General features: G+C 31.4%; 1 protein-coding gene across 1 annotated transcript in view; it reads right to left on the reverse strand.

Moving 5' to 3' along the window:
* The window catches only part of LOC148603060 (secretin receptor-like), a 135,801-nt gene that overhangs the window by 65,513 nt on the left and 44,324 nt on the right, over positions 1-25,964 (reverse strand). The gene's annotated exons all lie outside the window — the stretch shown is intronic.

Here is a 25,964-nt window from a genome sequence, read left to right on the forward strand (position 1 = left end):
TTGAGACGTCAAAGAGTCTCATCAGAACTAATTTGTCCTGGCGGAATGTGACAACGAAATTTATTTCTCAAAGAATTAAGAACTTATAGTTTTACAGCTTTTCGTAAACATTAGGCATGATATTTCATTTTTTTCTTAATAAACGTATAGATATTTACTCCTTATACACGTGATTTCGACTGCCTTTACATCCACATTAAGTGAGAATATATTCCATTCATATTCTGAAAACTGACGCAATCGCAAACTCCAAGCATTTACTAACTGATAGCCAAATGAACACTGCATAATATTTAAGTGTAGTAAAGTAAACTGAAACTATGGTTAGACCAAACTTCATATTCAATCTATACAGACAAGACAATGACACAACGTATCGAAAAGAATTCCCTCAGAGGTTAAAAACAAAAACTCAGTAACCCAGACTACACACAAAAGACTAGATCTGCAGCAGCGTTAAGCTTGTCGTAAAAGGCGACTAAATAGTGCTCTGACACCTAGCCGGGGCTAGGCGCTCTGCCCACAGGACAACTGGGATGTGTGCCCCAGGTGGTGGAATGGGGTACCCCTGGCGTGTTACATGCTCATGTTCATCGTTTGAATATAGCTGAAATATTGCTGCTCGGACGTTAAACCCCAACGATCAATCAATCAATCGGACTACACACAAAAAAGAACCATGTGCACAAAAAAGAGAAGGGACCAGATGCAAGAAAATAGTACCCATCTGCTACTTTTCAAGAAACGTCCGCCGAGTTGCTACTTTGTTGTTAAATCGGGATTGAAACGTAAATATCATTCATGACACTGACTCCTTTATACACACGAGTAAAATACCAATCACTTAAACCATAAAAACTAGGTAAATACTGACCACTTAACAATGGACACTACACACAACGATCGTTTTAACAACAGACACTAGGTAAATACCGATCACTTAAACAACAGAAACTAGGTAAACACCGATCACTTAAACAACAGAAACTAGGTAAACACCGATCACTTAAACAACAGAAACTAGGTAAATACCGATCACTTAAACAGCGGACACTAGTAAATACCGATCACTTAAAGAACAGACACTGGGTAAATACCGATCACTTAAAGAACATACACCACATTAACACCAATCACATAAAAAACGGACACTAGGTAAACACCAAACACTTAAACGACATACACTAGGTAAACACCGATCATTAGGTAAATACCGACCACATAAACAACAGACACTAGGTAAAAACAGATCACTTAAACAACAGACACTAGGAAAATACCGATCATTTTAACAACAGACACTAGGTAAATACCGATCACTTTAAAAATGGACACTAGACAAATACCGATCACTTTAACAACAGACACGAGGCGAACACCGATCACTTAAACAACAGACACTAGGTAAACACCAATTACTTAAACAACGGACACAATGTTTAGACCGCTCATTTAAACACTTAACACTAGGTTAACACTGATTACTGGTACCACTGAGTTTAATGTATGAATGCAAGACCTTCCGTTTTATTACTTTCATGTATTGCTATTAGCTATAAATAAAAAATAATGAATAGGGAATAGTATTATTTTAAAGTATGGTGCATTTGATTGAACTAAGTTATAATCAAGGTTGTTGATTTTCTATTTTTTTTACACAATATTAGATGTTGAAAAATATGTGTAGATTGATTGGAAGCATTACTCTAAACTCTACTATGTATTTATTCAAAGCAATAGTAAGCAATAGTAAGTAATTGACAAATAATATACATATATTGCGAATAGAAGGCAATAGAAGTCACAGCCACAGTTTTTAGTTACCTTTTTTAAGAAGTGGCTGCCTGATTCTTTTGCACGATGATTTACATCAATGTCCTTTCCCCGACAGCTGTTTTTCTAGCCAAGCAATAAAATCATTTCTATGAATTGTATTCTAATAATTTTATAGTCAACAATTTATTCAACAATAAGGTTAATCGAATACTTTATACATGTATTCCTTCTCTCTGACGCAAAACTCAAGTCATCAGATTAATTTGACATTGCCCTTTGTAAAAATTACTAACAATGTTATTCAGAAGTATAGTTGCCTTTGATATCGTTCTTGTAAATGTTCATGTTTGTTCCTATCTTTAGAAACACCTTCTGCTATTCAAATGTCCAAACTGAAGATTTTTCTATTTTGTTGGAGTCTGTAGTGTTTCTTTCTGAGAAATAATTAATATTTTATTGATTGAATGATGGGGTTTAACGCCCGAACAGCAATTTGTCAGCTATATCTAGGCGATGAAAATAAAATGAACTTGAAATGATGATAAAATGAAAAATGGGATGGGACACAAGGATAATGAGGTCGATAATATTTGATTGCCACTGGAAATAATGATAGGTGGATTTGTCCTCCTGTGACGGAGCCCAATAAAAATACCAATGTGTTATATATGTGTAAATATCATCTTATATAAGTATAGGTTTTGTAAAAATCAGGCAAAAAAAAATCAGAAAAAATACATGTCAAAAACCACCGATCTGTCCACTCCAGAATGCTTGCTCTCTTTAAAAAGACCATTATTTAATCTCTGCATCACACGATTTGCTCAGTAATATTCCAATAAAATGTTAGAAAGATAGTTTTTGATAGAGTTATTTACCCTTGACATGTCCATTTGCAGTGCATTTCAATGAAATTTTAATTCGGTTTACCAAAATGATATGGAAAATCTTATTTCCCTGATTCTTATGATGCAAATAGTCAAATAGAACTTTTAAAATGTCTTTTTTATAGCATAATTCACCTACTGTGTGATTCTTACAGGACAATTAATTTAAAAAAAAGAAACACACGGATTTTCTTGTGTAGAAAAGAACATTTATCATGGAGCGTCATCACAAATGTGGTTGTTTTTATTATGTTTTCATGTATTAAGAGTACAACTTTATTATGACGCTTAAAGATTGTATTCATGTTGTCTAACCATTTACTACATAGATAATGTAACAGTGTACTGAAATAAAACGGTCATCCTTGTATTTGTATATATATCTTAATAATGTAAACTTGATCATTTGTATCAACGAAAGAGTAATTAAAGGAACCAAGATTCTAGCGGAATTCAAAAGAATGTAATCCAGGTAGAAAGACCACATATGGAAAACAGACAAACACAACAAAGGACATGAAGTAACTAGAATAATACATTCAATGTAACAAAAGTAAATGAGCAACTCGGACTCCACCAAAAATGGGAGTATGGACCAGGTGCACAGGTATGGCAAGCGTATTCTTATCAATGTTGTTGATATTTTGTCTGTCCTACTGGTACTTCCGAGAGTGATAGCAAATCAAACAAGTAGATTATACAGTGCAGAGCCAAAACAATATATATTTTACCTGACCGAATATAATATATGAATATGATGTCAATACTTGGATGTAAAACAATTGCAGGATACATATTTATTTAACTATTTTTTTATTCAATTTCATTGCTAAAATATATGTTATAAAGAATAGTCAAAGGGACCAAGATGTGAACGGAAATAAAAAACAATATCATCAAAAGATAAAGACCAGACAGGGAAAAAAACAGAATAACCCCTACAAAGAAACAAATACAAATGAGCAACTCGGACTCCATCAACAACTGGAAGCATGGACCAGGTGTACCGGTAGGGTAAGCGTCCTCTACTTTTTTAGAAACACCCACCGATTTGCTAATAAAATGTCAATGTCGGGGTAGACGAAAGAGGATGGGATATAAGATACGGGAAGGAAACTAGTTAATGTTTTCTAAAAATAGACAATTTTAGAAAAAAATCACAACGGATTCAATCAAAAATGCTCTCTATATAAAGGGTCTTTTTTTTGATGAATTTAATGTGAATACATAAAAATTATATCCTGTATAGTTTTTGTTTGTTATAACTGTGCATAATTCTTCAATTACATTTGAGATTTAAGCCATTACGTTTTATTTTAATTAACCTTGTTTGAAATACCGATCGCTTCGTACGCTTGTCGAAAAATTACCGGGAGGCTGAAGTGATTGATTGCAGTTAAATGGGTGTTACATTTAGTAAGTTTTTTTTTCTAAAAAGACATATTTCTTTATGAATCGGGAACTCTCATAGTGGAGGGCATGCAATGCTGTTGCACAAGTCCAAGCATGAAAATTTGAAAATTTTATATAAAAGGGTTAGTGAGTAGATGAAGTTCTGATTAAATTAATCTTAAAGTACATTTAAACATGTTACATTAAGATATACATCATTTGTTTCATGACATATTGAAATCAGTTACTAAAGTCAAATCAATGTTTGTTTTCACAGTGGGATTAACCTAATATCCGAGTTATGCTTTTTGAGCATAAAAATCGTTAACGTAATTGTCCCTGGATGTCAGCAGCAAGACAATAAAGTTTTATTTGGGCGTAAAACAACAAATTACTTGTTTTTACGGTTCCTGGACTTATTATCCGAAATCGTTACCTGTCATTTGTTTGTATTTTGTTTGTTTTTTTTACAAAAAAAATTAGAGTGTAGAACAAACGAACTCGAATCATTTATTTTAGAAGTACCAATCTCTGATATCTTATATCATGGCAATACTTTCCATGATGTATACCGAGAAGCAGATTAATTTTTCCAAAAAGTTAGGTTCGAGACTGCAATGGAAAGGTCAGTTACGAAACATATACAGGTCAAAATGCCACGGCAAGACCATTAACCACTCAAAACAATATATCATATAAATGGATTATACGCTAAATGATACTAACCAATTTAAACAAAGTGCAATCCTCTATTAATTTTCATGATTTATCGCGAATATTGTGTCACTAGGACTACATCTTACTGTAATTTATGAGGGATTATGTGTTCATATACATCGCGTTCTTTTATTATTTAATCAAAGGTCTCAGTGATAGCACTATATTAAAACATATTTCTTTTCAGTGTTGCTTCATGTATGAAACTCGAGAATGCTAGATACCAGTTATAATATACGAACATCTTAATTTGTTGTTTTTATCTAATTAATTATCATTTTAAGAATGAAAAAATTCGTTAGGATATAAAATTCAGCGATTAGCCGAGTCATGTAAATTACAAATGTGTTTACAGTAGAACAACAACTCATTCGCAGTAAAAATACTTTTTATTTTACTTTGTAGAATAGCTTTAAGTAATTTTCACGCTTTTCTATTATTTCAAACGTTTATAGCATATCAGCGAACACGAACCTGTGTTGACAATAAATGGGAGAGCAGTTTGGTTGCATGTTTTTACTTATTACGGATAAAATATTCCAGGTTATGTGAATGATTATATAGACTTTCTCTATTTTGAAATCAAAAATTAGTTTACACTCTAAGAAAGATTAATGTGCATGAGTTTTGGTTAACGGAACTATTTTGCCTTGCGTTATCATGTATTGTAAAAGTACTTTAATTTTTAGATACCAATTTTCATGAATAAAGGAAGAAACACAAGCTCGTGGATTCTTGAATTAGTGGTTTTGAGATTTTCAGTCTACACATCAATGGAAATTGGGAACCAAATTTCGTGATTCAGCCTAACCACGAAAACCACAAAAATTAGTACCCAACGAACAATAGAACTTTCACACTACTACAAATCCAGATTTTCATTATATGATTCTGAATTGCTATCGAGGAAACAGTAGTCCATACCTAAAATTAGTATCATTTGTATTTAAGTGTAAGTGTTCGTAACAATCAGAAACATGTATGTCCAAACCCCCACAGATCTGACAATGTAATTTCACTAAAGAATACTTTTTTTTTCAATTTAAAAGACCATTATTTGATCTCTGCATCACTGGCATTACACAGAATTTTTTCAGTAGAATCTAGAAAAATGAGATTTTTGCCAGTTAACTGCAACTGAATTGTTCATTTTCAGGGCATTTCAATGAAATTGTAACTCAATTGTCCAGCATGATATGGGAAATCTTGTCTATTTTCTTTGATTGTGATGGTGAAAATAGTCATATTACACTATCAAAATGATGATTTGGCATACCATGTTTCGCATATAGCTTTATTCATACAGGGACTCACACTTAATATTAGTCCAGTTAATCAAATCTTTCGATAATGTACGTTGTTCAATGGATATTAAAAATTTCGAAATTAAAAAATGTCTCCGCCTCAAGACTAAATTTCAACACAGCGAAAATTAGAACCCTGCTAATATATTTCTATACACTGGACTTTCTGTCAATCTTCTGCTAGTACAATGTAAAATATATTTACTAATTACTAAAAATGAAGTTCATTGCTCTTCAGATCAAGTTAATTGTAAACGTTTGAATTCGCAAATAATTGCGAAAGTAAGCATTCATGTGAGTTTCATAAGGGAAACAATAAATTTGACACACGTCGGCTGTAAAGGTTTGATTAACGATGGTAACCGTGGAGGATTTTTTTTATGTTTTCCTACGAGATAAATAACCTTGGTTTTCCTATTGTTGGGAAAACAAGAAATTACCGTCAAATTGTTCACATTAATAACAAAAGTTCAGCTTGTGGGCAAACCTCACCGAAAGATGCCCCCATCCCAATCTCAGTTTCAATATGGTCAAAGTTCTCAAACATAAAGCTAAAGCCACCTCAATCTAAAACAAATCTAACTTTTAAAGCGTCCAATTTATCAAGTGCATGCAATTTGTAGTTGCAAATAAATTTATAACGAAAAACGTTGGTGACAGATAAAAGGAAAACGGACAGACGGATCACTTTCTAATTCCAACAAGATGGGTGGTATAACAACTATACTTTATGTATTTTGATATTGATTATTTGGAAACAATTAGTTATTTGATAGGAAGAGATGTGTGACACGTCAATGCCATATGTCATTGATATATTTAAATAATACTCACTTACTAAGACATGTATTACCTAAAATATAATATATCCATACATGAAAATGATTGTTAATGTAAATAATACGTTGTCCATTAGCAAACTAATTTCAGCTGAAAAATCGATGCCAAAATTATATAAATTTCAATTGTAAACTAAGTATTAATATTTGCGATTGTAATTCACAATTGTGCATTCGTATCGTTTTAGAATGAAGCAAAGTAAGAAAAATACTTAATATTTTAGATTTACTCCCCTTTGAGCGCTGTCTGAGAAGCTTACTCCTATTTTTATATTGACTTTCGTGGTCAATGTATAACTTCATTACCTCACATTGTGTACGTATTCTAAAGCATAAGGTATGATGCTGAAAGTTTATATATAGTATAACAAAAGATTTTCAAAAGTATTAGTAACCAAGGAAATATGGAACAACAATTATTCAATGCTAAGCACATTATTGGATAATTCTAGCAGGCCATTTTCAACTCGTCTGACTAATATGAGTAAGTCACAGCCTACAACATTTTCTTACATTTGAAAAATAATTGAAAAAAGGACGCTAGCTGAAAAGGGCGAGATAGGATAGGTAAACGGTTGTTCATTACAAAAGGTAATTCAGCTTATCGGACATAAATACTGTGGATACATGTAATTCTTTTTTTCATAATTTTTCCATGATTGTGAATTGCATTTTATTAATTTTAAACCAATTTAAATGCTCCTTTTTCTTTCCTTTCACTTCCCCAACCCATTTTTGCGGGCCTGCCTAATACCTTTTCCGGTTTGACTGAACATCAATCATTAGCCATCTATGCGATGTTTGGTATAAATCTTTAGACAAAGATTAAGTTGTTAAATGCTCTTATACATGGAGTTAACCATACTAATCTGTAACGTAGCTTTATTGTTCTTACGTTGTTTTGTTTGTAATTTTTAAATGCACATAGGCATAAATTCCTAATTAAATAATTGATTACTAGTTTTGGTTATCGCGCACAGTATATTTCGAACAAAAATGGATAGTTGGGTGAGTAATGAGGAACGATTTATTTTTTATATAATTTTTATTCAAGTATGTTGACGTTGCATGTATTTGATTAATAACATTACACTTCGTATCTTCCCACACAAATAATTTGTGCCAGTTTTATCTTTTTTTTTTCCAATAGATAGCACTGCTTTATTCAGAAAACGTATAATCATCTCATCTAAAATACCTCAATTTAGAATTAACGCCCATTTCACTAAGTGTTTTATGTGTAAATATCAAAATTCCTTAACTATAAGGTTAATAATATTGTTCCCTTTTTGTGTAACCTTTTTAGTTTTTGAGTTAACGTAATACTTCTAGACAAAAGACTCACACACCTATTTACACTAAAACCTGTCTAAACCAATTACTGGAAAATCCGAAAACCTGTCAAAATCAGACACTGTATATAGACGATTTTCTCAATTTAAATGATTTGGTGAAGCGAAAGCTGTCTAAACCAAACAAAATTAAAAGTCCGAAAGCGGTTCGTTTATACAGGTTCATTGTAAATATTTTGCATTATAATATTCGTCAACTCCTGTCAAATGTAAATGATACTTCATTATATTGTAAATTAATTGTCGAAGTTTTTACGAAAACAGTCAAAGCTTAAATGTGTAAAACCTTTGAAATTTTATTTAAATCATTCACGTTAAATAGTTCATTGCATGATCCATGCATAACAAAAACCCACCGAATTCAGTTTTATTTCTTGTTCAGAAGCAGTAACTGCTCTTATAACCACTTATTTTTTCTTTGGTTGTTGCAATTTTGAGATTAAGAAAAATATATAGTTTGTACATTGGTACTTTGCAAGAGTTATCGTTCTTGATTTGGTTCCATTCGGTCGATTATAGTGGGAGATAAATGTATGGTTTTCTACAAAGTGCATATTTTACTGCACAAATGATTATCGTTATTATGTGAAAGAATAACATATGCAAACTGAAAAAAGCATTGTGGAAAACGTAACATTGCAAATCAAGTTCCAAATAGAATTTGACTCATTATGGACGCTGCGGATAGCCCACCCTGAAAATGTAGGAATTGGGAAAGTCTGCAACAGGTGAAAGTTTTAGATTTACGGATGCTAGAAAAAATACTAGCATGTAATGACTGGAGTAAATAGACGTGTTCTCAACAAATGGCAACCAAAATCACTGATAGAAAAATATTTTTGATGTAAAATAATTCGATGAGATACCATATATTCCCTTCAAAATCTGGGTGAGGTTTGTTTGTGCGTAATTTTCGCGGCAGACACACAGTTCTATAAATAAGACAAAGAGGAATAACTATTTTGCCTTAATAATAATTTCGTGTGATTTAAATTTCGCCTTCCAACTTTGACCGCTAATATATCGAAAATTAAATTACCGCAGAAATAACCACTTATACGATACTTATATTCTTTTTCACACTTTATCTCAAAATGATCTCAGTAGTTTAATAAATAATTGTATTCAATTAAATTTAATTACCAGGTGTAGTTTTCGGTGTTTTAACGATGCATATGTTTTCTATGGTTCTATCAGATATGCAAGACCGTATTAGTGGTCTAATGGTAACGTACATGGTTGTGGTGCGGTGCGAGAGGAGGACGTGAGGTCATTCCCATGTTGTGTCATTAATAAAAATGTAAAATCGGTCTTTACTGTTTCTTTGCCACGTACGCAGTTTTAGGAGGTAAAATGTCGAATCAAATATCAACTCCAAGATGTTGCTCCTGTGAGCTAACACATTGAAATTTGCCTGAGCGCCTCAGACTAGTAAAAAGCTGTGACTGCTCGACCAAATTGTCGGTGTGAAATGCATGGAGTATCTGTAAAGGGAAAACTATTTAAATAACCAATTAATCAATCAATTATACAAGTTCATTTGGAATGCTTTATATCAGGGCGAATGATGATTTATAACACTTTCATTAATCTAAAAGTAACAATTTTTGCATCAAAAGAAATCAAACCAAATCAAATTACTTTGAATGAACCAAACGAAACGTTGTATTTTACAGATTGGCACTGTAATTAAACTTTTCAGAGGACGCTTACCCTACCGGTGCACCTGGTCCATGTTCCCAGTTTTTAGTGGAGTCCGAGTTGTTCATTTGCTTTTGTTACTTTGTATGTATGGTTTTAGTTACTTAATGTTCTTTGTTGTGCATGTCTGTTTTCCATGTCTGGTCTTTGTCCCTGGATTACATTCTTTTGATTACCGCTATAACCTTGGTTCCCTTGATTACTCTTTCGTACTCCTGTCAGTCATAAAAAACTAAATTAGCAAGTGCTATAGAGATCAAGATGACTTAACGTTATGTAACAATGGGTGTTTGCACTTTTCAGTGATTGTCATGCACTAATATTACAACTGTAATGAAAAAGCAATGATTGGTATTCTAAAAGATAAATTGTCGAAATAAGTTGTTTTAAGCAACCTATTAGAGTTATTATTGTCATTGATCTAATAACGGAAATTAATGTCTGATGACAATTTTCGTCTTTCTAGTTACATGATAACCTCTAAATTAGCTGACTGAACGTTATTTTGTTAATTGTTATTTCTTCCATTACATGGTTTGTATTTTGTTTTGTCACTGTTAGATCAGAAAACGTATGTCCAAAACTAGTACAGAAGTGGAATTGCATTACGTTGTAAAAAAAGTAAGAAAATTTTATGGTCTAATGCTACAAAGTAATCATGAATTTTGAAAAATTGCTTTGGTTATATTTAATTCTTTAAGTTCTTTAATTTTGTTTTGTTTTGTTATGTTTTTTGTTTTTTGTTTTTTAGGTTTTTTTTGTATATTGTAACGATACGTTACTCCGTTAACGTTAATCCGCAAAGACAGGTTGTTAAGTAGCAGTCTTTAAAAGGCCATGCGAATTCTGTTAAATAAGATATATCCTTCCTTGCATTGAATTGCATATGGTAGAACCTTTCGGTGATAGATTTGGCTTCCTCTTTCGACAGATTTGTTTATGAGTACTTCTTGTATACAAGTAATACTTCGATTATTTGATTTTAATGCTACTGATGAGAGGTTACTCCTTGAAACACGTGTACAGCATATCGAAATTTGCAATATATAAAACTGGTATTTTTTGCATCTAAAAAGGCTAAACAGTTTTATTTTTGTTATTAAGTTGCTATGTACCTCTCTATGATGAAATGTATAATAATTACTCCAATCTGTCTGCTTTTAGGAGTTAAATTACACTGAAAACCAATAGTTTCTATAGTATTTTAATGTCATTTACAGAATTATCTTTATTTAGAATTCTACTGTGTATTCTATTTAATTTTATCTCTTATGAACAAGGGTTTTATGTAAAACTACATGTAATTTTCTGTTTACTTAAGCATTATAAAGAAAATATCAAATATAAAAATGTGTAGGCATTTAAAACCATGTTTCACATTTTGCATGATTATTAGATGGTGTGCTACTTTACTTTCATTTCATATATTGACCAAAAGTAGAAACACATAAATAGAATAATGTTGGCGATATCCGTAAACAAACTGAGCGCATCACTTTTCAGGATTCGGTTAAGATAGGCTTAACTGCAATTTCATTTATATATCGAAGGTGGATAATTTTGCAGAAACTACAGTTTGAATGATAAGGTTTTGTAAATATGATCTTGGTGGGTTTATCTTCCTCTGAATGTTTAACACACAATGAGCCAATGTTGAAGTCAGCAGTACATCTTTGTTCAAAATGTCGTAGAAGGGTAACGATGCCTACATATTGTAAGTACTTACAAATTGATAGTGAAGTGAGAATGAGAATCTCTTATTTGACAGATACAATATTTGTATTAAAAAAAAAAGCATATAGAGAAAGACATACAAATGTGAAATCATAATATGACTATACAAAATTCAAATGAATGTTTTAGTTACATAGTCTACAAACAGTAGAAAAGGAACCATCGACGTTTGAATTGAAATTATGATATAATCTCTTGAAACAGTGAACCTTGTTAGAATTCTCTTCGATTCGATTCACAGACTAATTTTTAAATAAGAAATCAAGATATATCAGCATCAATTTGAAGTAATCTTCGAATGGAGCAGTATTCAAAACATAAGGAGATAGCACTTATTCAAGTATCATTGATTGGTGTCTGTCACAAGAAGTAGGGAATATGTCCTGTGCCAGTTGCTTCTTATCTTTTTGAATAATTCCTTTTAAAAATAAATTCCTCACCGCAAATATTTGATTGTCTTTTTCTCAAGATGTCCTTGAAAGAAAATGAGAAGTATAAATGCCATGGTAAGCAGAACTGTACATTCCGCTCTACGTGGTTTGTAGTAAATATAATGTACTTTTATATGACAAACAGTTGTATCTTTGTAGAATTAAATTAAATAGTTTATGATATATTTAACAAGACATTGTTCATAAAAAGATTTTATATAACATGTATTTCTTATCTAAATTTATATAAAACACAATCGCTATACATTTATAGCTTCTCAATTCTTTTAGTGGAGTCCGAGTTGCTCATTTATTTTTGTTACTTTGTATGTATGATTTTAGTTACTCTATGTTCTTTGTTGTATATGTCTGTTTTCCATGTCTGGTCTTTGTCTCTGGATTAACTTCTTTTGATTACCGCTAGAACCTTGGTTCCCTTGATTACTCTTTTACACTGTCATAACAATTTTTATCAGACCTATAGATATGTTTGATATTTCTTATGAATGAAATAATTATACTTTTATTCAATATGTATTGATTCATCAATGTAATGACAATCATGGAAAATGCTAAATCTGCATTAAAAACCAATTCCACATTGTTTGAAACTATATAAACCGTCCAAATTCTCAAACACTATGGAATGAAACGTATGCTTAGTTCAAAAAATGGCATTTTCCAAAAGAAATCACCTACCCGTGAAGCATCATTATGCGCTTGTTTGTGCATGTATAAACTCATTATGTATTTATATATGATTTATTTTTTTTTGTTTCATGTTTTCTTACTGGTTGGTTCTCTTTAAGCAAACCAAGTTATTTTGTATAACCTGGTATGGTACCTTTTTACGTCATTAAAAACGTCGATGCACCTGCACGTCACGATTAAAATAATCCCTAACACAGTTACGTTTTAATTACGAGTCAATTGTTAATTTCTAAACTATTAGCTGTGAAAAATTAAATTATGATGATTGTTTCTAATATCTGAATAGGTTATACGAAATAACATGATTTGCGGCAATTTATACTTATAACCAAAAAGCGGATTATCAGAATTGAAAACCGGCTCAAATCAGGTTATTGATTATATCCTGTATAAAAATTTAAAAATTCATTAAATATAATGATGGTATCTGATTTGAAGGATAATTACAAAAATGCAGAAGAAACATTATCAGTCAGAAAAAATATTGGCATTTACACGTGATAACAAAAATATTTAGTAATTTTTTACCCATGTACCTATAGATCTTTTTGCCATATAAAGCATAAAAAAGTATTTTTTCAGCAATAGGCGTAGTCGCTATGTTAAGTATATAGTTTAGCTTTCTATATATCATCTCTTTCGTCGTAATTGTATAGTAGTCTTTGAGTATAGAAAAATATGTTTCCTTGAATAAATTGTATTGTTTCTTCTTCTTATCATGGTCTCCTTGGATTCACCCGCAGGCGGTAGAGCTAGGCTAAGGTATATAACTCTTGAAATCAGTGATATGTTTGTATCATATTAAATTTCACCAAACCTTATCAAGCATTCAATAGAAACAGAATGAAAGAAATCAAAGCGATTTTTATGCTTACATGAGATTTATGTTAAATGGTTTACACAAGCGTACCAATGATTGGAGAGACACATTAACCTATGATATAGAAAGGTAAATTTGTATTCTAAAATGATTGAATTTCATTCATGAAACATCTGTTTGAGATTTAATATTGATTATTTTAATTTGCTTAAATGAATATGAAGATTTAACAAAAATAAGTAAACTTCGAATGTATCGTAACCAAATCATATATCATGTAGTATCTTTTTATGCGCATATAAGTTATACCATACTCAAATGACACAAAAATCCACAAGTACAGTTTTTTTTCAATAACACTGACACAATTGAAATATCAGAATTTTGTAAAAGGTCAAGAGGCTAGAGTAATTCTGAAATTGAATGTTCCTAGTTTGATATTTATGTAAAATGAGAACGGAAAATATCAAATGATTAAACATTAAAAAAAAATCAAGATTGTATCTAAAAAGGAATATAATATCAAAACACTTAACATAGCATATTGATCACTCGACAAAGTATCGGAGAAATCAGACAATGTAAAAGATTTAACAACAGCTTGAAGTCTGAAAAGAAGAAAATATCTTAAAACTTAACATAAAAACTTACTCTCTAATACAGTAAATATGAAAAGAGCAAAGTATCATATTCTTTATTATACCAGTCTATTCATCTTAAAGCATATCAATGGAGGGTAGAATATATCAGTGAGTGAACATCTGACTATAGTTCAAATGTTTACTGTAAATCAGAGATCCTTCCTTTGTATGACATATTTGAGATGGTGGAAATTTATTCTGTAAGACTCCTCGTCTTTTACACATATCATTAAGCGGCCCCAGTGTTACTTAAAACGATACATGCATTTATTTCATACTTTTTGGCAAATAAATTTTGTATTTAAAAAAAAACCCGTAGTTTCATTCCGGAATTTATATAATGTTCAAGAAAATTTAATGATACATGTAATATAGAAAGTAAATCCGTATTTTAAAATCAGTTCTTCCCCACGAAGTTTCCTAAGCTCAACTGCCCATAGCTTTATAAACAATAAAAACTATTCTTGAAGGAACCTTCCGTGTACCCTACCGACGCACCTCTAGTATAAACTGCTCATTTGTATTATGTTTATTTATGTTCATATTGTAATATTAATGTGAAAGGAGAACAGAAAATATCAAATGACTGAACATTGAAGTTAAGGAGGTAGACCTATGGTAAGGGACATAACTAATGAAATCAGTGATATGTTTGTATTATATTCAATTTCACCAAAGCCTCTCAAGCTTTTGTTTGAAGCAGAATAAAATGAATCCAAGTTAATTAGATGCTTACATAAAATTGATGTAAAATGCTGAACACAAACGTTCCAATGTTTTTTTTAAAGAGTTGTGTCCCTTACCCTAGGTCTACATCCTTAAAAAATCGGCATAGTTACGAAAGAGGACAGAAAAAGAAAGCTTTAAGCATAAACGATTGATTGACCATTCGACACTGTATCGAAGTAGAGAAGAAAATATTTTAGGAACTAGCATAATACACTGAGAACATTATACATAGTTTAGAATATAGAAGAAAATAATTTAAAAACTTAACATAGCGAATCGATCATCCGAAATTGTGGAGAAAGAAATAACAGATCTAGATTAAAAGAGCACTTCAGCTAACATGCTAATCATCTGATGCAGTATTGATAGAGGGCAAAAAATATCTTAATATTTCACAGACCCAACATACGACATAGTATTAATTTGAGGGGAGTCAGAAAATTCGAAAGCAGTTACAAAAAACAGCCATATATATTTTTTTTCTGCCTTTTAACGACCAAGTCGGTGAAAGACTTATAACATCTGCAAAAATCTAAAAAATGAATGTCATTCCTCAAAGGGTTTCCTGTATGAAAAAAACATTATGTAAATCATACAATTAGGTTGTATTGTAGAAATACCATGAATGTTAGGGTTTGAAACTATATGGAAATCTACATTTGCTAGAAATTTTCTTTTTGCATCCGAAGACAGTATTACTTGCATTTGTTGTTTTGATCTCCCTTACCTTCGGTGTAGTAATTACATCAAACAATTTTATATACACCAGCTTTGATCGGACTGGCGTTATTGTGCATGAATATTCCTTAAATTCCACATTTTAGCTGTTGGAAACATTTGAAATGATGTGGTTTTATTATGTGTTAATGGTCCTAACAACAAATATATTGATTTTTTTTATATTTGTTTATATGTACGAAATTAACAGATAATTAATACAAATTTATTGAAGGTTTTTTTACGTTCATTATGTTGGCGGCATCTTAATTTGAGAATTCTTAATTATTGCTAAAAATGAAATTCTATGGTACTATCATGTACTAACCAATTAGTCATTACAAAGTAAACTATAGATGTAACAGCACAAACAGTGATGATTCGGGGGAGATAGAGTCATCGTGTGAAAAATTAACAAACACCCCATGAAGGATCTTGCATATTTAACTAGAGAATGGAGATGGAGATTGTAAGTTATAATTAAATACCATTGTGTGTGGAATCAGGCAATAGATGGCACATCATGTTTTTTTTTTCAATTTGGACTTTTATGCCTTAAGTACATTCAATATATCTGGAAACATCCGAAAAGCCATTTAAATTTGTCTAGAAGCATCTATCACATAGAGTTTGTTTTTGTTTTGACTGCTTTTATAGACAAGTGCTGGAAAATTTTTCCGCCATTTTCCATAGTACATTTCAACTAAATTTGATCTATCAATATCTTAAAAAGGCAAACAATATCGCATTACTCGATATGGCCTGCTGGGACTACTTTTCTGATGTAAATGACAAACTCAGAGCATTTTGCGTAAAATTACATAGCAAGGGAAAACGAAACCTAATATTTTACGCGTCATCTATTCTAACGTTATTCTAATGTTATTCTTCTAATTGAAAAAAAAAACTAAAAAACCGTGATAAAAATCATAAATCTATCAGGAATAAGCCAGATATGTGTCTGATCACACATCCTCATTTCTTGTTGTATAATTTTCTGTAAGCACAATTATTGAACCAATTGTCCAATGTAATAATCACTGTTTTCAAAAGATATCATCCCTTTTTGGGGATCTGGGAATGATATTATTTGTTGTACTTGAAAATAAGCTTTGCTTTGAGTCGTGAATATACATAATATGGGATACATCAGTCGTCTGGACGGACTTTGCATTTTTTTGTCCCTTTCCTAATCCTAACAATCCCGTATCTTGTAAACTGATATTTTCGTATTTTAATAAATGCACAATAAGATAACAAAAACAAACTTTATTCTCAATGACTATTTATCTATATAAGACAGTTCATCAGGTAATTGACATTTTAGCAACCGAGAACTAACTCTATCCCCTATACATCCTTTTGGCTGTATTAAAATTTTAAGTAGTACTCCAGACAAGAATCATGTAAAATGTGATTCATGGTTGGAAAGCCTAAATATTTTTATTTTTGATGTCTTGTTGAAAATGTTATAATAAACCGAAAGTAACATGTGGCTTCTCATATAACCCTTGTTCATAGGAGATAAATTATATAGAATGCACTGTAGAATTCAAAATTAAGGGAGACAACTTAAATGACACTACAATACAATAGACACTGTTGGATTTTCAATGTGGGTTATCTCCCGAGAGCAGACAGATTATAATGAATAATTATACATTTCATCATGTTGACCTATAAAGCAACTGACTAACAAAAATAAAAATTTGTCGCCTTTTTCAGGTATATCACATTTTACAGTTTTTTTTTCATGATTCTTACAAAGACTGCTACTTGATTATTTCGTGAGGCAATTCGCATCACAATGGTTTATGAGAACGAAATCAAGAGATTCATAATGCAAACGATAATCAACAGGATATATTTCAAAGACAACGACTGTACAGGGAAAAGACAACACAACGAAGGACATAAAACAACCACACAAACTCGTACAGAGAAAGGAAGTCAATGAGCAAACCGAATCCCATTAAAACGTGGATGCATTGAGTAGGGCACCAGAAGGCTAAGAAATACCCACCGAGATGATTATAAAATGTCGTAGGGTAGACAAGATACGAAAGGAAACCATTTCTTACTTCGTGTTGTATAGTTCTACCCGGTTGATTTCAGTCCCTTTAATCGTTTTATCATTGGTTGGTGTTACTGTCAGGATTTAAGACAGAAATACCCACATTCATGACGCCAGTAATTAAAAGTGACAGTATAAATTCGAAATTCCCTCTCCTTAACAGTTAGTATTGTCATTAAAACAGTTATATGAAATGAACCCTGACGATTTAAGGATTGCTTCAATATTTTAATGAGGTTATGGTAATTAACAACTTTTTTATGCTTTATGAACCGCAAAGCGTATACTACACGAACGATTGTTATGCGAGCATTACTGTGGTCAAAAGTAATTAAAAAAGATCTTTATATTTTAGTTTCTAATTGACAAAAGTTAAAATTAAACGTTACCCCTTCATCAAAAACCTTATTTAGTTTGAAATTGTTTAAATGCGGACTGCGCACTGATCAAAGTAAATGATGTCACAGTACCAAGTTAGCTTATGAAACCTATTTTGCCTAGAAAGTGAACAATGAAATTAAGGTAATTAAGGATATACCGTGGATTACGAACGCTAAGGAATTACCAGAAATCGGGTTAATGGTAAGATATTTAAGTACATTGTTAACACATTTATAATACTTGCAACATATTATAGCAACTCAAGATCTCATTTTTGTCAATTCGAATGAGGTATATTTGTGATTTTTTCTTTAGATGAAATTTAATAGAGCCAAGTCTAGTAAAATAACTATGTCTTCCATTGTAAGGCTACATTATCTGCTTTCTTTTTTTAATGAGATCCGTCTTTCGATATAAAACATGTATTTAAAGTTAGAGTCAGGGAATAACATGGTACAAATTACTTTTTCTTCCTGTTTTTATAAAAGAAGAGTAGGAATAAAGCTGTCAGCAATTTATCTGTAGTACCCAAAATTGTATTCAAACAAGACATTGAACGAAATAAATATGATAAATATCTGGTAATTCGTCCTAGCTTGGAATTTGAAGCGGAAAGCATTTTATTTAAAAGATGAAGGTAACTTGCAATATAAAGATGTCCGAAACAAAAATAATTGACATGATTGTTGGTGTTTTATCATGTTAACAGATATGTTGTCGATCTGTAGGCCTTTAGTTTTTGTATTCTCTCAAAATATTTCTTTACATTGAACAGTTTTTTTTTAAGTATTGAAATATACTTGATACTTGGATAAATTCTTATCACATTGTTTCGGAATAACAACTAGATCAAGATATTAATGTAAGTCTCGTCAAGTGACTCCGTGTTTCACGAAAAGAGGTCCTAATCTACCTTTCAAATGTATAAAAAAATTGTCATTGATAGAGCTTTAAATACAGAACTTAAGCAAAACACCTTTCTGTATTAAATACCGATAACATGAAAACGATATCTATTAAGTGTTAGTGTTTGTAAGGATCAGGCAAAATGGGAAAAAATCAGAACCATGCATGTCAAAACCTCACCGATCTGACAATATATTTTCACTCAAGAATACTCCCTCTATTTGAAAAGACCATTATTTGATCTCTGCATCACTGGATATGCTCATATTTGTTTCAATAGAATTGTAGAAAAATGAGAGTTATCTGCCCTTGAAATGTTCATTTTCAGTGTATTTCAATGAATTTATGACTCAGTGGTACATCATCATATGGAAAATCATGTCTGTTTTCCTTGATTCTGATGGTGCAAGTAGTCAAATTACACTATCAAAATGATTGCTTTTTTTCATACCATGTGTCACCTACTGCCTGATTCTTATAGGAACTGACGCTTAAAAGTGTCACAAAAAGCAAAAAATCAAAGATTTGACATTGTAATGAAGCGTTTAGAAATCCCGGAAGTAAACAATAAACTACAGATCGGTCCATGGATTTTAATACGTCATCATCGGGGTTCTAGTAAGAAAAATGAAACTAGAACGGAACTTACAAAGGTTATCAGGAATGTTTAAAGTGTAATCCATTTTTAACTACTCAACTCTAACGCATTCATTTGATATATTTCATCACAATGTGATGTACGATTTATTTTCTTGCAAAATGTATTACATTTCAGCGTAACGAACATGAACATGAATGAAAGTTTCATTAATTTTTCCATAAATTTGTTTTTTTCAACTTATTAAGGCATTGATGTATGACTCTGCTCACGTTCGAAATAATTCGTAATATATGAGCAATATAAACTACGAATCAACTGGTTTGAACGAATGTGAGAAACGTTTCCGTGTTTAGTTAAAAGGTTTAATATGCAAAGTAAAGACTAGAAGGGGAATAGCGAAGGGCGGAAAATTAAAAAAAAATATACATTTATAAGAATGTAACAATAAGGAGTGTCAAAACTAGGTTCCGTTTGTAGAATATGTTAAACAAAACACCATTTAATGACACTTTTGTAGCACAATATGCTAGTCAACATCACGTTACACAAGTTGGTAGTTAATGACACTTTAGTTACATAATAAGTCATTTAATATGTCATTTGATGACACTTTAGTTATACAATAAGTCTTATGATGACAGTTTAGTTACTCCATAAGTCATTTGATGACACTTTAGTTGCACAATACGCCAGAATGTGGCACTTAAAAACATGCTTTGCCAATTAAATACAGTTTTGTAACAAAATATTCAAATTATTATTTATGGCACTCATACAATTACACAATAAGCCAGTTGATGTCTCTTAACTTACTCAATATACCAGTTAATTACATTTAGTTACTCAAAATGCCAGTCGTCGTCACTGTTGTTATTCAATGTACCAGTTGACGTCATTGTAACTACTCAATTTGCCAGTCGATGTGTCTTTTGTTGCTAAATATGCTAAGTGATGTCATTGTAGCTACTCAATATATATCCCGATCGAAGTCACATTAGTTACAACCGTCACTTTTCTTTAGTATTGTGTGGTGGTTGGAATGGGCTTCATGATTTACCTCACTGACGCAGTTGTGATTGATTTGACACGTTTTAACAAAATTTCGTAATATGTCCCTATCTGGGACCCTAAATGATACGATTCGTGCATATCGAAATTAAGCGAGTAATTTTAACTAATTTTTTTTTAAATTAGAGACAGGAGACCCATTACCATGTCAATTAATTAAAAATGAAAACACTCATACATTAATATAAAACCCATATTGGCATTTGTTACCACAACCTTGGCTACAGGAAATAGCACCATTACAATTAATTTGCATTTCATTCTGTGCTGACTGAAACGGATATTGAATCATTTATTTCATTGTACAAAAAGAAAAGAAAGTTATTTTCGCCTTTAGCGAAAACACCAAGCCGTGATATACAATTTACACTTTTCTGGGATTATTCCATTTACAGCGTGTAAAAAGTTAAGTTCAGGGGCACATATGGTCTTCTGTAGATTTTATTTTCATTACCGGTATTACGATGTTAACGAGAAAGTTGATATGAAAGACATTTATTAATTATAAATAATTATAACATTATATTATTCAATGATAGGTATTTGAGTCTCTGTTTGATGGAAAGTTTTGTCCTCTTTTTTCCATACTCGAGTTGACTACCCAAGCTCCGGTCATTCAATCAAGTTAAGATCAACTTTATCCCATGAAGCTTACTGTTGAAAGCGTTATACTTAAGAGTGTGCCAGGAATATATCCGTTACAGCGCACTCTAAGAAATGTCTAATTGATCACTTTTGTCTATGTTTTTTTGGGGGTTTTTTTTGGTTTTTTTTGCCGACTGCATATATGGTATTCAAATGCTTTATAAACTACGAAACAACAAAAACGAAAGTTAATATAACAGTCACGGTACGTAGGCAACAAAGGGACAGAATTTATGAACTCGGCGGGTGTATCTAGGAAAGCAGAGAACGCTTACCCTACCGGTACGCCTGGTCCATGCTCCCAGTTTTAATAGTCCCAGTTGCTCACTTTAGTTACTTTTGTTTGTTATTTTATGTTCTTTGTTGTGTATATCTGTTTTCCATGTCTGGTCTTTGTCCCTGGATTACATTCTTTTGATTACCGCTATAACCTTGGTTCCCTTGATTACTCATTCAGGGGATACACGGGTTGTGAGATAGCTTCGCTGCATTGATACAACACCATTTTGCGATATCACGATTCAAAAAGTTTTAAAGGCTGTTTTTATCGATTTAACGTTTACCACAAAAGATTTGATAATTGGTAAGAGCAGTGAGTTTAAAAGAAATCCAATTCAGTCTTTCAGACATATTTCATAGATTTACACTAATTTTTAAGCTTAGAATTATATAATTGTACTTGAGTTCCTACTTTGTTTTGTAACTGTCCAATTCATGGTATTTTTATTGATTTTGAGTCAGGGTATTTTTTAAAGGATTTCCAAAGCAAGTTTATCAGCTTTGGCTACGTCTGGTTAAACTTTAAAAGGTAAATTCACTATCTGATAATATTGTCCATAGCTATAGGATACAAAATGTGTCTTGTCATTTAAGTTCAAAGAAACCTGTCTAAACCGGACTCTGAATTATCCAAATATTTGTCTCAACCGGACACTTTTTAAAAAGTGTTGTACTTTTTAAACCACACAACTGTCTCAACTCAACAATCTTGATAGTCCAAACTAGGTTCGGTTTGGACAGATTTCACGTTATTCTGTCAAGTACTTTACAATGGAAATAAAACTGAAGTCATCCAAGTACTGTTTTTTTATATTTAACCATTTCTTATCAGTAACAAAAACGTGTTCCCTCTTATTCCATTAATTTGATATCATTGTCGACGCACCGACTGAATAACAGAGCTAATGGTTAACAAACACGGAGACACTCTGTATAACTCCTACGGTTAAGAACCTACAATATTTGTTCAGGGTAAACTTTTCATTCTAGGGTACCTTTCTGGGTTAGATAATGTGAATGGGGAAAGAGATTTTGTATACGAGATTTAAATTTTTATTGGAAGAAAGGGGTTCTAAGTCAATTTATTTTTATTTATTTATAAGATACAATGAATTTAACTAAAACATAGATTAAATAATGGATTTTCTATGGGGATGAAGAATTGTATGTGGTGTAAATGGATAGGTTATACAACACAAGTTTCAATCTCTGTAAGAATCAGGCAGTGAGAGAAATATGGTATGAAAAAAAAACATTTTGTTAATGTAATTTGACTATCTGCACAATCGAAATCAAGAAAAAAAGAGAGCATTTTCCATATTATTTTGGAGCATTGAGTTATAACTTCATTGAAATGCACTGAAAATTAACATTTTAAGGGCAGATAACACCTCATTTTTGTCTAATATTTTCTTGAAAATTTTCTTAGCAAAGCCAGTGATGCAGAGATTAAATAGTGGTATTTGCAAAGAGTAATCAAGGGAACCAAGGTTATAGCGGTAATCAAAAGAATGTAATCCAGGGACAAAGACCAGACATGGAAAACAGACATACACAAAGAACATAAAGTAACTAAAATCATGCATACAAAGTAACAAAACCAAATGAGCAATATCCTTGAGTGATATTAAATTGTCAGATCAGTTGGTTTTCGAGATGCATGTTTCTGCTTTCTCCCATTTTGCCTGATTCTTACAAACACTTAAGAGTGTAACAACCGTTGCAACTCTGCGTTCTATGGTATAAGGAATGCGAAGTAGCAATACTTGGGGAGTTTGGATGAAGAAAATTATGTATTTTGTTTAAAAATATTCATACTTTTAAGTAGATCTAACTCAACAAAAGGAAAAGATTAAATGTTGAAGAATTTTAAAGTATGTAGTTCCAGTTGATAAAATGTAGAAAAAATAAAGGTAAGGACAAGTATTGTATGGTGTGAGTTGTTAAATAGAAATGTATACCATTCATGAGCTGTAGAGCATTTAACCACTGAAATGCCTGCAACACCCCTCAAAGTAAATTTCAACTTCAAAAGTTAGAATACATGTGAAGCGTTTAACAAATAAATTATAGTAAATCATTTGATATAGTATCAGAAATAGCATAAATACATACAGATTTCATTTTTTTCTATTGTAGTGTCGATTTCAAAATAATAAATCGACAAGGATCTTTTCCAGTACTAGGCCACATTAACGTTAGACACTGCCTATTATTAAGATAACTCCCGGTGGAGGAAAAAACAACCAAAAATTAATTTTTTTCAGTCTATGTATACTAAATATTTATGTAACGGTAATGCTTTCTGCATTAAAAAATGCATTTGTTCCACCGTACTCCACTGGAACTGGGAGCATGGAGCAGGTGCAACGGTAGGGTAAGCGTCCTGTTTTTCTAGAAACACCCGCATTTACTGTTTTTGAATTAGAAATAAAAGTGAATTCGGTGAGCATCGAGTTTTGAAAGTTATGGATTCCCGCCAGAATATTAAAAAATCTGCTCTTTTCAGCACTCTTAGGGTAAAACAAAAATACTGCTGTTGTTGAAAGGGGATTTTTAATTTTACCATAATTTGATAAAAATATTACGCTTATATGATGTGTTGATAAATACCATTCCTTGCTAAGTGAACAAACAATGGCCTTAGAATAAAATAAAAGATCTCAATGAATATTACATTAACCAAAATATGACGATTCATTTGGTAATGTACAAAAAATGATAATACAATGGATAAGTGTTGTATGGTGTGGGTTGTATACCGTTCATGAGTTGAAAAAAAATGTTTTCACCACAATTCATGAAACACCCCTCAGAATGAATTTCAACTTAAAAAATAAGATTAAATGTGCAGCTTTCAATAGATATATTAAAGTAAATGGATTGATTTTATGTAAGAAATAACATATTGCATACACAATGATATTTCAAAAACCAAAATATGAAGATCTAGCCAGGCCGTCGAACATCCCGTCATTTGTTTTATCATTTTCTGACATATTATAAACAACCTTGTATTGACAAAATGAGACAGGAATATTTCTATCAGTATTTTCTTCAAATATTATTTTCCGTATTCACTCTTTAAATAGGATACACCAAATTTACGTTGTTCAATTAGTGACATCCGTTTGTAGTAAAAGTCCTAATGAATTTCCTATATAGTAGCCATGAATTTAATTTATTATAGAAACCTTTTTACAAGATATAGTACATAATCAGTTCACTCTTTGAAAGTAAGATCAAGTGCGACCATGATTAATATAGATCAAACCTATTACACGGCACATTGTTTTATGTCATCTTGGTAAATCATACAGATGTATGCATTTTCAATCAACAAACGGTGTTTGAAATGATTCAATAATTTGACTTTAAATTATTCCAAATGATCTAGTTTTTTTTTTTTTTTTTTTTTTTTTTTTTTTAATTTTTGTTTGCATTTACCTTTTTTTTGGAAAAATTACAAACATTTATCCTTGAAGGGGAGACAATTGGCGAAAAATGTTCTAAAGAAAAAAATTGGAATTTTAGGGTATTTTACATTGAAGAAAAAAAGTGACTCCCAATTCTTTTTTTTTGAAATGAAATAATGTTAGATAAGTGTTATCAATACGAAGTTTTAAGAGTAACTGTGACAATTTTCTACATTATTCTATATAAAATGTCGTTAATTATCGCCTACATTTAGGTTCAATTACCTAAAAAATTAAGTTCCGGAACCTATATATTTTATCTTATAATTTACCAGTATGGTCGGCATAGGTCATCATTGAGAAAACAGGAAAATATATCTAATAAATGTATTAGGTATGATCTACCATAAAGATAAATTCGAAATTGTAAGTACGAACTTTATGTGAAGGAGGCGAAGAGAGATTTAGCAATAGCGTTAAATTTAACACAAAACGGCTTACATGAACAACATATTCAACCCATCAAAATAAAAATTCAAAAAAGGCTCAAATTCTACCAAACATCGGTAGTATGCACTATTGGCATCACTTGATATAGCTTTAAAATACTCTAATCATAGATCACAGAATATCCTTCAGAATTACGTTTAAGAGAATCGTGGATTTATTTTTCTTTTAAATAACCCGATTTTAATACCTTTGTAATGCTAATATATTTGATAGCTTATAACAAACGTTCCATGATTCATACGTTGTCCATTGAAGGAGTAATGAAGGGAACCAAGGTTATAGCGATAATCAAAATAATGTAATCCAGGGACAAAGACCAGACATGGAAAACAG

Source organism: Perna viridis, chromosome 11 (genome assembly GCF_037379345.1).
Source record: "Perna viridis isolate PV_CMFRI_1.1 ecotype Kerala chromosome 11, ASM3737934v1, whole genome shotgun sequence".
NCBI classification, from domain to species: domain Eukaryota; kingdom Metazoa; phylum Mollusca; class Bivalvia; order Mytilida; family Mytilidae; genus Perna; species Perna viridis.